We start from the raw sequence: 11487 nt of genomic DNA, 5'->3' as shown, positions 1-11487 counted from the left end.
TTTTTCCTTTGAAATTTCCTGAGCACTCCTTATCCATCCAAGGAGGTCTCCTGGCCTTCCTGCTGCACTTCCTTCTAGTTGGGACGTAACACTCCTGAGCTTGTAGCAGGTGATCCTTGAATAACAACCAACAGTCTTGGGCCCCCCTGCCCTTTAGGGCTGTATCCCATGGAACCTTACTAAGCAGGCTCCTGAAGAGGCCAAAGTCTGCTCTCTTGAAGTCCAGGGCAGTGAGCTTGCTGCACGCTCTTCTCACTGTCCCGAGGATCTCAAATTCGACCATCTCATGGTCACTGCAACCAAGGCTGCCCTGGAGCGTCACATTTCCAACCAGCCCTTCGCTGTTGGTGAGCACGAGGTCAAGCATGGCACCTCTCCTTGTCGGCTCCTCTACTACTTGCAGAAGGAAGTTGTCTTCCACACAATCAAGGAACCTCCTGGATTGCTTGTGCCGGGCCGTACCTTCATTCCAACAGATGTCAGGGTGGTTGAAGTCCCCCATGAGAACAAGGGCCTGTGAGCGTGAGGCTGTTCCTATCTGCCTATAGAGGACTTCATCCACAGATTCCTCTTGATCAGGCGGTCCGTAACAGATCCCCACAGTGACGTCCCCCATCATCAATGGTCTGGTTCTGGGATTCTATGATTCTAATGAAGAAATTATGCAACGCTTGCCACAATACCACGCCCTGGGGGATACCAGTAGTGAGCGGTCTTGTTGACAGACAAGAGATTAAGAGACATTAGGAAAGCTGAGAGAGAGCTGAGCTGCTGGCTCCAAGCCCAAGTTGTGCAGGGACCACAAGCGTCTCCCCTAGCACAAACAGAAAGGAAAGAGGACATTATTCCAGGGGGTTGGTGACTTGGTGCCAGAAGAAAACACAGTAAGAGGAGGAAGCGAACAAATACCAGCAAGGGGTTTCCTCCAGACCGCAATGTCCCCACCCAGAACCACTTCACAGCTCGGCAGGGGGCTAATGAGGCAAAAGGCACCACAAGGGAGCAACAACCCCTTTCAGCACCAATCAAGAGCATAACTGCGAGTACAGCCAAGAAAGAGTGGTGGGGGATAGCAGGAGGAGATTCTGCTTTGAAAGATAGAGGCACTGCCACAGGTTGCCCAAAGAAGTGGTAAATTGAGACAAGCAAGTACAAAATGAAATATAATCCTTTGTAAATAAGCTTGGTGGCTTTGTAACAACAGCAGTGGAAAGTATCTTAGGTAAATATATCACAAGAATCAGCCAGAACCGGACTAGTGGTTGCTGACATAACAGCAGAACTTTCCAAACCTAAAAAGCCCAACCATAGAACATAATAAGGATCCTTGTATAAGATAAATTGTTGTAGCTGACACAGTTTTAGAACCTTATGATCTTCATACAATATTAATTGTAAGCAAAACAGAACACGTAGATAAAGAGTATCTAAAACTAGCAGACGTTCAGGATGTGCTGTAGCTCAGTTAACTGGTAAGTAGAAGGATAGGAAGAAATCATTCACATATGTGTTACCGAACCAGTTAAGCTGGCATAAGCATTTATCTACTGAGTATGTGAAAATGGGTGTGCAATTATGTGAAATTGTTCTTGGAAAACTGATGAATATGTATGTTGTTTACCGGAAATGTAATGAATATGTATGTTAAGCCACAATATAATCACGGTCTGTTTGATGCTCAGACAGGACACATTAGGAGGACATGTCCCCTGTGTCTCCCAGCGCTGCAATAAGGAATACCTGCTTGTCAAGTTAAACTTTGTTGGTGAGCTCTCAACAAGTTCCATGAACCAATTTGGCGACCCAGATCGGACGCTCTCTGCTCAGCTGCAGGACACCCTGAGGACAGGGCTTCCTAGGGCCCTCGGGAACTTTTCCTGGTGGGACCCTTCAACTCACTCAGATCACTGCGGGAGCAGACAAGGATGATCATTGCAAAGGTATTCTTTTGTGAATATTGTTTTCTGGTTATTATTCTGTAAATCGCAGGAGACGTCCTGTGCGGGAATCTGTCTGTCTGGATTGGGTTAACCTTCTGTCTGAAGCTTTCTTTAAATCGAAACATAAAATTTTCTCAGGAAGACGTATACCCGGGTGCTAGTGCCCGCTTGGTATACATCTGGATCTGTTTGTGTCTCATCCGTGTTTGACCACGTTTTGCAAATTATCACAGTAACGATTTTGGTATTGGTATTTGTCTGCAACTCTCTCTGTGACTTGCTGGTATTTGACCTAGTTTTGTGGATTAGCACGGTAACGATTTTGGTATTGACGATATGATACGATTAATGCTGTACTGTATGTTCAAGTGCATTATTAATGATTGTTTGCCAGGATTTTGTTTGTGTTGTAAGTATCGCAGCTGTGTGGAGTGTGCTTGGGGGATCCCTTGCATGTGTGTGTGTGTTGAGGACAGGGCTTGGTCAGTGAGGCGCGTAGCTGCATCAAGAGATGCTGTTCCTTGTATTTTTGTTGTCAGGGCCGCGTTGAAGTTTTTGTATAATATACGATCGCTATGTTTCATAAGAAAGAGCCTCGGGCTGTGGCTCCTCCTGTGGAGCCACCGGGGTGAGTGCAGGAACCGTGGAGCGCATTGTGGGATAAGATAGAAACTTAAAGCAGCAGCTTTACATTCTGAGTTAGAAAGGGTTAAAGCAGAAGTGCTGTTGCAGAGGCAGGCATTTGTAGCTGCTGCAGAGCAAGGTGTGTGACTTGGAAAAAACCCCAAAACCAAAAAAACTACCAAAAAACCACCCCCCCCAAAAAAGGGGGGAGCAATAAAAAAGGCACAAAGGCAGTGGGGCCATGAGTCCATGCCCTTGTGTCTGATCCTGATTGGGACCCAAAGACATCGAATGAAGCAATGTATGCAGATACATTTTTCACGTTAAGAAACCACCTGGAGTGGCAGAGAGACTGCGGGATTAATGTAGCTCCTCTGGATCCCTTAATTTTAGCTTTGGAAAAGGACAGGGGAAAACAGGGATCTCAAGTGGATAGATGTTGCTCAGCCTGTAATATTGAAGAAAGATGTTTAAAATTAAGATAAAAGAGTAATCAGGAAGATAGGGTGGAGGCTTATGTATCACCGGGACCTCCATGAGGAGCATCCCCTGCCGTGAATCCTTCTGATGCTAATGAGGGGGAAGGGGTTGGTGTTGCTGACATCAGAGCTGAAGGACCTGAAAATGTTACCCGAATTGCTGCACGCATTCCTAGTAAAACAGGACCAGTAACTGAGGCACCTTTAAGACAGGCAATGGGACCAGAGGGTCAGATAAGAATAAAGGTGAATTTTTCAATGGGAGCTTTAGATGCTTGGAAGTTAGCTGTGAAAGACTATCGAGATGATCCAATAGGAGTGGCAAAAAGGTTTCAGTGGATTGTTCAAAGCCAAGTTCCTGACTGGAGAGATATAGATGTAATGCTGGATGCATTAACTGAAACGGAAAAACAGCTGGTGTTAAAAACTGCCCGCACTGATGTGAATGCTCAGACTACTGCAGGAGCATTAGCAGTCAGAGTGGAAGACCATATTCTCACCACAAAACCAGACTGGGATTATGACGAGCCTACGGATTATGTCGCTCTGAAAATATATCAAAATTGGATAAAATTTGGACTGGAAAATGCAATTCCAAAACCAGTAAATTGATCAGCCCTATTTGTCATAAAACAAGGGCAAGCCAAAACACCAACTGAGTTTTTGGACAGGTTGAGAGAAGCAATGCGAAAGTTCACTATATTAGATCCCTCCTCAGAGGATAGGAAGCACCAGATAGCCAATTGATTTTCAGGGCAATCATCAGAAGATATTAGAAAGAAGCTTCAGAAGTTTAAAGAACCAGTAATCGTGATACAGAAAAGTTGATAGAAGAAGCATAGAGAGTGTCTAGAAATCAGGAACAGGTGGAGAAGAAAAAGTTGGGTTGTTCCATAGCCACAGCTAGGGTGGCAGCTTTGGGACAAGTAGAAACTGGTAGAGGGTCTAATATGAGAGTAGGAGGCAGAGGCAGAAGAAGAATGTCAGGCAGGGGTGGAGGAGTAAATTCTGTTCCTGTGGGACCAGGTCAGTGTGTGTACTGTAGGGGATTTGGACATTGGAAACATGATTGCCCTAAAAGGAATCCGCAGGTGGCTTCAACAGCTGAATAGCAACTAGGCTGACGGGGACCTGGGGAATCTACCCCAGAGGATTTACTGGTTAAATTAAAGCTAGGGACCAGAGGAAAGGAGGTGGAAATTTTGGTGGCTACAGGAGCAAACTATTCGGTGCTAAATCAGAGTCTGACTCCATTGGGAAAAGCATTTGTTACAGTTGTGGGAGCTACTGGGCGCCAAGAAAAAGTATTCTTTCTGAAACCTTTAGAGTACCAATTGGGAAAACAAATAGGAATGCATATTTTTTCAGACTTGCCAAATTCTCCAAAATCTTTCCTAGGGCAAGATTTACTAGAACATTTGGAAGTGACTATAATGTTTAAGGAAGGAGAAATGGAATTAAGAGTTAAGGATGAACAATTAATTGAAGTCCTGAGTTTATCTTTAATTCAACAGAAAAGCAAAAGAGAGGACCTCCCTGAAATAGAAGAAGTCTTTAATCAGGTGTATCCAGGAGAATGGGCATCTGAAGTTCCAGGTGAGGTGAAAAATGCTTTGCCTGTTAAAGTACAAATAAAAAGGGGGGCCTGCCCAGTTCAGATAAAACAATATCCCTTAAGATTAGAGGATCAGAAGGGAATCAAAGAAATCATTGATAAATTTTTAGAATATGGATTGTTAATTGAATGTGAATCAGAATATAACACCCCTGTCTTACCAGTAAAGAAACCTGATGGAAAAAGTTACAGGTTAGTTCAAGATTAACAGCAATCAACAAAATTATGGAGGATATTCATCCAGTAGTAGCTAATCCGTATACCTTATTAACCAAATTGAACAATAACCAAAAATGGTTTACCATCATGGACTTAAAGGGCACATCTTTCTGTCCGTCCTTGGCCAAAGCAAGCCAGAATTTGTTTGCTTTTGAATGGGAAAACCCCAATATGGGAAGAAAAACCCAGTTAACTTGGACAGTATTACCTCAAGGATTCAAAAATAGCCCGATGATATTTGGAAATCCATTAGCTCAAGAACTAGAATCATGAAATACGCCCACTCAGGCAGGAACTTTGCTACCATATGTTGATGATTTGCTAATTGCTACTGAAACTAAAGAAAGAGGTACCACACTGAACCAGACACCAGTTCATCATAGAATCCCAGCCTGGTTTGGGTGGGAAGGGACCTTAAAGCTCCTGCAGTTTCAAGCCCCTGCCATGGGCAGGGACACCTTCCACTAGAGCAGCTTGCTCCAAGCCCCTGTGTCCAACCTGGCCTTGAACACTGCCAGGGATGGGGCAGCCACAGCTTCTCTGGGCACCCTGTGCCAGCGCCTCAGCACCCTCACAGAAAGAATTTAATCCTAATATTTAAGGAATACCCAATTCCACCTCGTGAGACACTTTTCCAACACTTCTGCCTGAATTTTTTTGCCTCTTATAATAACCTGACACATGCTGGATTTCCTCTGGAGACCCATTTCATGGTTGAAACCCCCATGACACAAGCTCTTTCCACAAGCCTTAAGCACGGAGACATTACCCCCAAAGGCAATACACAGCCTGTGCATGTCCCCAGTGTTGATGCTGAGAGACAAACACACATGGGAGAACTTCCCAGCCAGCTGAAGGCCTTCACTTCTGCTCTCCAGATGGTCTCCTTTAGTCTGGGGATTACTCCTGGTAGGGAGAACACACTCACAGATTACTGTGTGGGTGCTGGCGATGTCTTTAGGTTTGTTTTCTGTTAATCAATATGTATATTGCTACTGAAGCACCTATGTTAACCTGCACACCTCTGGGTTAGAGACCCAGTGTCATGACCCAAACACCAGTGTGCTTGGTCACCAAAACCCAGGAGATGAGCAAAAACCCCAAACCCCATCAAAACACATGAGACTTTGGCCAACTGTAGGCAGGAAGGCTCTTCCCATGCAGCCTGCACATGTTAAAACTTCCCAGGGATGCCCAAGGAATGGGAAAGACTCATTCGCTTGGTACTCCGACTATTTTTGGCTCCATTTGGGATCAGCTGCTTCTGGGAGTTTTATTTTCTGTGCAAGCTGCAGAGGCATGTGAAGGAATGCAGGAGCTCAGTACATAGCCGACCACTGCCAGAGGGAATTAGGATGACGGGGCAGAAGGAGCTGAGGCTTTCTGCTGTCTGCCCTGGCCACGGTACGGAGAGGAGGGTTTGCCTGGGGACTTCTGGCACTCACCCAAGCTCTGCTTCCCCAGCTGGCACAGCAGGATGATGAAGCCGGGGGCAGAGACGATGCTGAACATCAGCGCGACCACAACCAACCTCTGCACGTAGCATAGGGGAGGGATGAGACCTGCAAGGTGAGACCTCAAGAGCAGGGGGGAAACCCCATGCTGGGGACAACCCCCACACCCAGATCAGCTATCCCAGGAAACAGCAAAACACTGGAAAACTCCAGGGATGAGCCCTGGGTCTTCCTGGCTTGGGAAAACCCATGATAGACAGTTGTACCCTGCAAGGGGGACATGTGACAACAGGACAACCACCGGCCCAGCCAAGGCTAACCTATGACCACCAGGTTCAGAGCTGCCTCCTTCCACATTATGGGCTTGCTGAGGCTGCAGGAGTAGGAGCCACAGTCCAACTTCTCTCCATTCCGTATCTGCAGTTCAGTGAGGTTTCCAGAGAGCAGGAAGTGCTTTTCAGGGGGAAGGAGACATCCATCCTTCTTCCAGTATACGGAAGCCACCATTCCCACCACACAGACCAGCTCGATGGGTAAACCTGCCAGGTTCAAATTCCACTGAAGCTCAGGCTGGGGCATGGGCTCCGAAAAGCATGGTAGCACTCCTGGGAGCATGAGTTGCTCCTTGCTTTGGACCTGAAAACTGGCCAACATGCAGGAACTCCGAGCCCCTTGGGAATGAGCAGGTCCAATTTACACTTCTGGACGTTTTGGAGGGAGAGAAGATACTGCAGGAGCAGGAAAACATCCACCAAGTTCAAGCAGAAATTAGATGTTCCCATCCCTGCCACCGCACTGCCCCTAGGATGGATACTACCAATGCTTGGGGATGAGGCACAGCACCCTGGGCGTACAGATACCAACCTAAAAGAGATGCCAGTTGGGATTATGCCTGGAAGGAGTGACAGGAACTTTCCAGACACTGCCGGTCACTGGGTGTCCCAAGAGGAGAGGGCTTTTCCCACGCAGCAGTGACAGGGGAAAGTATAGGAGGGGGCAAAGAAGTCATGAAGTTCTGCCAAAAAGCAGCAATGTGGGACACTGCTGCTCCCTGCAGTTAAACTGGTCCAGCCCCATATGGGCTGGAGCACAGAGAAGCAAGCCTGGCATGCTGGAGACCCCTGCCCTTGCAGAAGGAGGACTGGCTCCATCCCTCAGCTCACCCCTAAGTACCTGCTCTTAACTACATCTGGACTTCCACTTGATAGCAACACCATGCGCCTGAGCTCCTTCGTCCCTGAATGTCCTACATGAGGTATGCTCCTGTGGTGATGCAGAGCTCTAGGAAAGGGCAGTTCAAAACAGGGTTAGCTCTTGTTTCTGTTTAGTTTTCAAGGAAATTCAGAGACAGAGAATGGCAATGCTGCTTTGAAGGAAGAGTCTGCAAAGTCTGGAGCTACGGGGGGGGAGCTGGTGACCAGCAATAGGACACAAGGAAATGGGACGAGGCTGTGTTAGGGCAAGTTTAGACTGGATAAGAGGAAAAAGTTCTATACTGGGAGGGACGTAAGTCCCTGGAACATGCTGCCCAGGGAAGTCATGGCACCAAGCCTGTCTGAAGTCAAGACGCATCTGGATGATGCTCTTAGTCATATGGTTTAGTGTTAGGTAGTTCTGCGAGGAGCAGGGAGTTGGACTCAGTGATCCTTATGGGTCCCTTCCAACTCAAGATACTACATGATACTATGACTATTCTGGTTTCCATCTTGTGGAGCTGGAGGTGTTCAAGGCCAGGTTGGACAGGGATTAGAGCAACCTGCTCTGGTGGAAGGTGTCTCTGCCCCCCTGCCGTGGCAGGGGTTTAGAACTGGATGAGCTTTAATGGCCCTTCAACCCAAACCACTTCGTGATTCTACGAGCTGTCTGCTGCACGGACTGGTGAATCTCTGTGAAAACCATCCTCTCAACACCTTTGGCTTACTGATAACTGCAAGGAGGGTTGTCCTGTCTTTATCATGCATCAGATCAACCATTGCTTATAGATGCCACTGTCTCCCTCTTGTACCCTCTGCAGAAGAATCGAGCTGTTCTTTGGATAGATGATCACTCTGCCTTGGTAAACTGCTGGAGACTGCTCATCTGCATAGTGCTGCAGGATGATTTCAGATGTGGTGTTTCTTATATATTCCCACTCAGTGATGCTCATGTTCTTGATATCCAGCGCATGCATCAGTACATCGGATCCTTCAGCTGCAAGTCTCCTTTCTGTGATTCTCCCCACTGCTGAGGACCCCTGCCAAATCACCAACAGGTCTGGAAACAGGTGAGATGCCAGAGCGGGTTAGTTTTGAAGCAAAGCAAATGAGCAATTTCATCTCCTTGTACACCCTATTTTATCTTACTTATTCTTGCCACAAGTTTTCAACTGACTTCCTGACACCTGTTAAACCACATGCCTGATTCCTTTCCTCCTTTGGCAAGATAAAACTGTTGGTTTGTGTAATAAAACCACTTCTTAGCTGGTTAAGATGACGTCTTGCCCTTTGGGATGAAAATGATGGAAATCTGGACTTTCTAGGGCTTTAAGCACATCAGCAGATGCTATCTCAGAGTGACCTCCCCCCTGGGTCTCAGCACCTGAAAAGAAGAGCATTGCTTGGAAAACAAACTCTGAGATGCACTTTGCTGGGATTCTGTAGTCCTGGCTGCTAAATAAGTCTGCTGACAGTCTTGGTGTGTGAGAGCTGACCTGTCTGAACACTGCTAGAACCAGCAGGCATAGTCAGCCTGTGTGTCCCACCCCCCTCCTCGAGAAGAGGTTAAACCCTGCAAAGCTGCTGCTCCCACTTAGCTACATGCCCAGTGACCTTATGCATCAGGGCCAGGCTGCAAGTGCAACCCTGAAATGCGCTGTACAAAACCCAGGCATGAGAACCCTGTTGTAGCCCCACTGGCAGAAAAGGACTTACCAAGAGGAAAGTCACATCTAATATTTCCAGCCCCTAAATCTGACAGAACCGTCACCTTGGAGATATTTTTAGCATGTTAAAAAAGGCTGTGCTGGTTCCTGAAGAGTAAACAAGCTAAAAGAGCAGAAACCAAAAGGAAAACTAGTCTAAGCAAAGAGGGAAGATGACGGAGAGGAGGTGAAGAAGCTCAAGGCAAGGTCTGAGAGCAGAGAAGAGACTCACAGGGAGCAATCCTTAAGGATGAAGTGGATGAAAGTTGCTTTAAGAGGTGGTGGTACCCAGGTACGGCACTGGAGGAAGGAGGCACTCACCAGGATGGCTCCCCAAAGGAGAAACCTTCACCAGCACTGCCACAGCCTGGATGGAGCAGGGAGGGAAGGAAAGCACAGGAATGCTACAAGGATGAGCTCTCCAAGTTGGTGCATGGCCAGTGCAAGCCCCACACAAGTCCCTTTTCATACTCACAGCACATGATGTCCACCAGCAGGCAGGGTAACATGGTGAAGCCCTGAAAGCTCCTTCAGACCAGCATAAGGGATGAACGCTCTCTGCACTGGGGCTCTTGCTGTGGCTGCTCCAAACATGGTGGCCAGGTCTCTGAAGAACAGTGTGAAAGGCATCTGCTTCACAGGGGTCCACTGTGGATGATTTTCTGGCAAGGAACAGCCACATACCCAGATCAGCAAGTGCCTACATGGAGTTCGACATGAACCTAGGAACAACAAAAGGTGTAGGAGGATGGGAGCGAGGCACTGGGAGTGAGAATCCCAGCAAGATAAGAAGGAGCTGGAATTTACTGAGTTGCTAAATTGAGGACTGTTGGAAAACTTTGAAGGTCAGGTTCTCCCACCTGTGCTTAACCAATTATATGTTAGTTGTTAAGGGCCTCACAGATATGTATCCAATCACAATGTGCCAAGTTAGTGAAAACAACTTTAAGAAATAGTATATAAAGAGTTAGTTTTCTAGAATAAATGGCTTTGTCTGATCACATTGATTTCCGACTGAGTCCCTTCCGTGACAGTTCACCGTTGGCATCTGCTACACAGGGATTGGGAAAGGTGAAGGCTGCTTGGTGCAGGGATGGGGGAACCCCCAACCTTCTCCACATGTCCCCACAGCACTGGCATCTCCAGAATCAGAATTACCAGAATTACCAGGTTGGAAGGGACCTTCAAGATCATCGAGTCCAACCCATGCCCTACACCTCGACTAAACCATGTCACCAAGTGCCACATCCAGTCTCTTTTTAAACACATCCAGGGATGGTGACTCCACCACCCCCCTGGGCAGACTGTTCCAATATTTTATTATTCTTTCTGTGAAAAATTTCTTCCTAATATCCAACCTGTACCTTCCTTGGTGCAGTTTGAGACTGTGTCCTCTCCTTCTGTCAGTTGCTGCCTGGTGAAAGAGACCCACCCCCACCTGTCTACAACCTCCTTTCAGGAAGTTGTAGAGAGTGATAAGGTCACCTCTGAGTCTCCTTTTCTCCAGGCTAAACAACTCCAACTCCCTCAATCGCGTCTCGTAGGGCTTGTGGTCCAAGCCCCTCACCAGCCTCGTTGCCCTCCTTTGGACACGCTCAATCATTTCCTCTTCCTTCTTAAACTGAGGAGCCCAGAACTGGACACAGTACTCAAGGTGCGGCCTCACCAGTGCTGAGTACAGGGGAAGAATAACCTCCCTGTTTCTGCTGGCCACACCATTCCTAATGCAGGCTAGGATGCCATTGGCCTTCTTGGCCACCAGGGCACACTGCCGGCTCATATTCAGCTGGCCATCCACCAATACCCGCAGATCCCTTTCTGCCTGGACACTATCCAGCCACACTGCCCCCAACTTGTAACATTGCAAAGGGTTTTTATGGCCAAATGTAGGACTCGGCACTTAGACTTATTAAATTTCATCTTATTGGATTCTGCCCACCTATCCCACCTATCCAGGTCTCTCTGCAGAGCCCTCCTTCCTTCCAAAAGATCAACACAAGCTCCCAGCTTAGTGTCATCTGCAAACTTACTGATGAAGGACTCAATACCCTCATCCGTGTCATCAATAAAAATATTGAACAACACCGGTCCCAGCACAGACCCCTGAGGGACACCACTGGTGACTGGTTGCCAGCTGGATGCAACACCGTTCACCATCACCCTCTGGGCCCGGCCATCCAGCCAGTTACTGACCCAGCAAAGAGTGCTCCTGTCCAAGCCGTGAGCTGCTAGCTTTTCCAGGAGTATGTTATGGGGG

Source organism: Psittacula echo (genome assembly GCF_963264785.1).
Source record: "Psittacula echo genome assembly, chromosome: 8".
Lineage (NCBI taxonomy): Eukaryota > Metazoa > Chordata > Aves > Psittaciformes > Psittacidae > Psittacula > Psittacula echo.
This window is presented reverse-complemented; position numbering follows the sequence as displayed.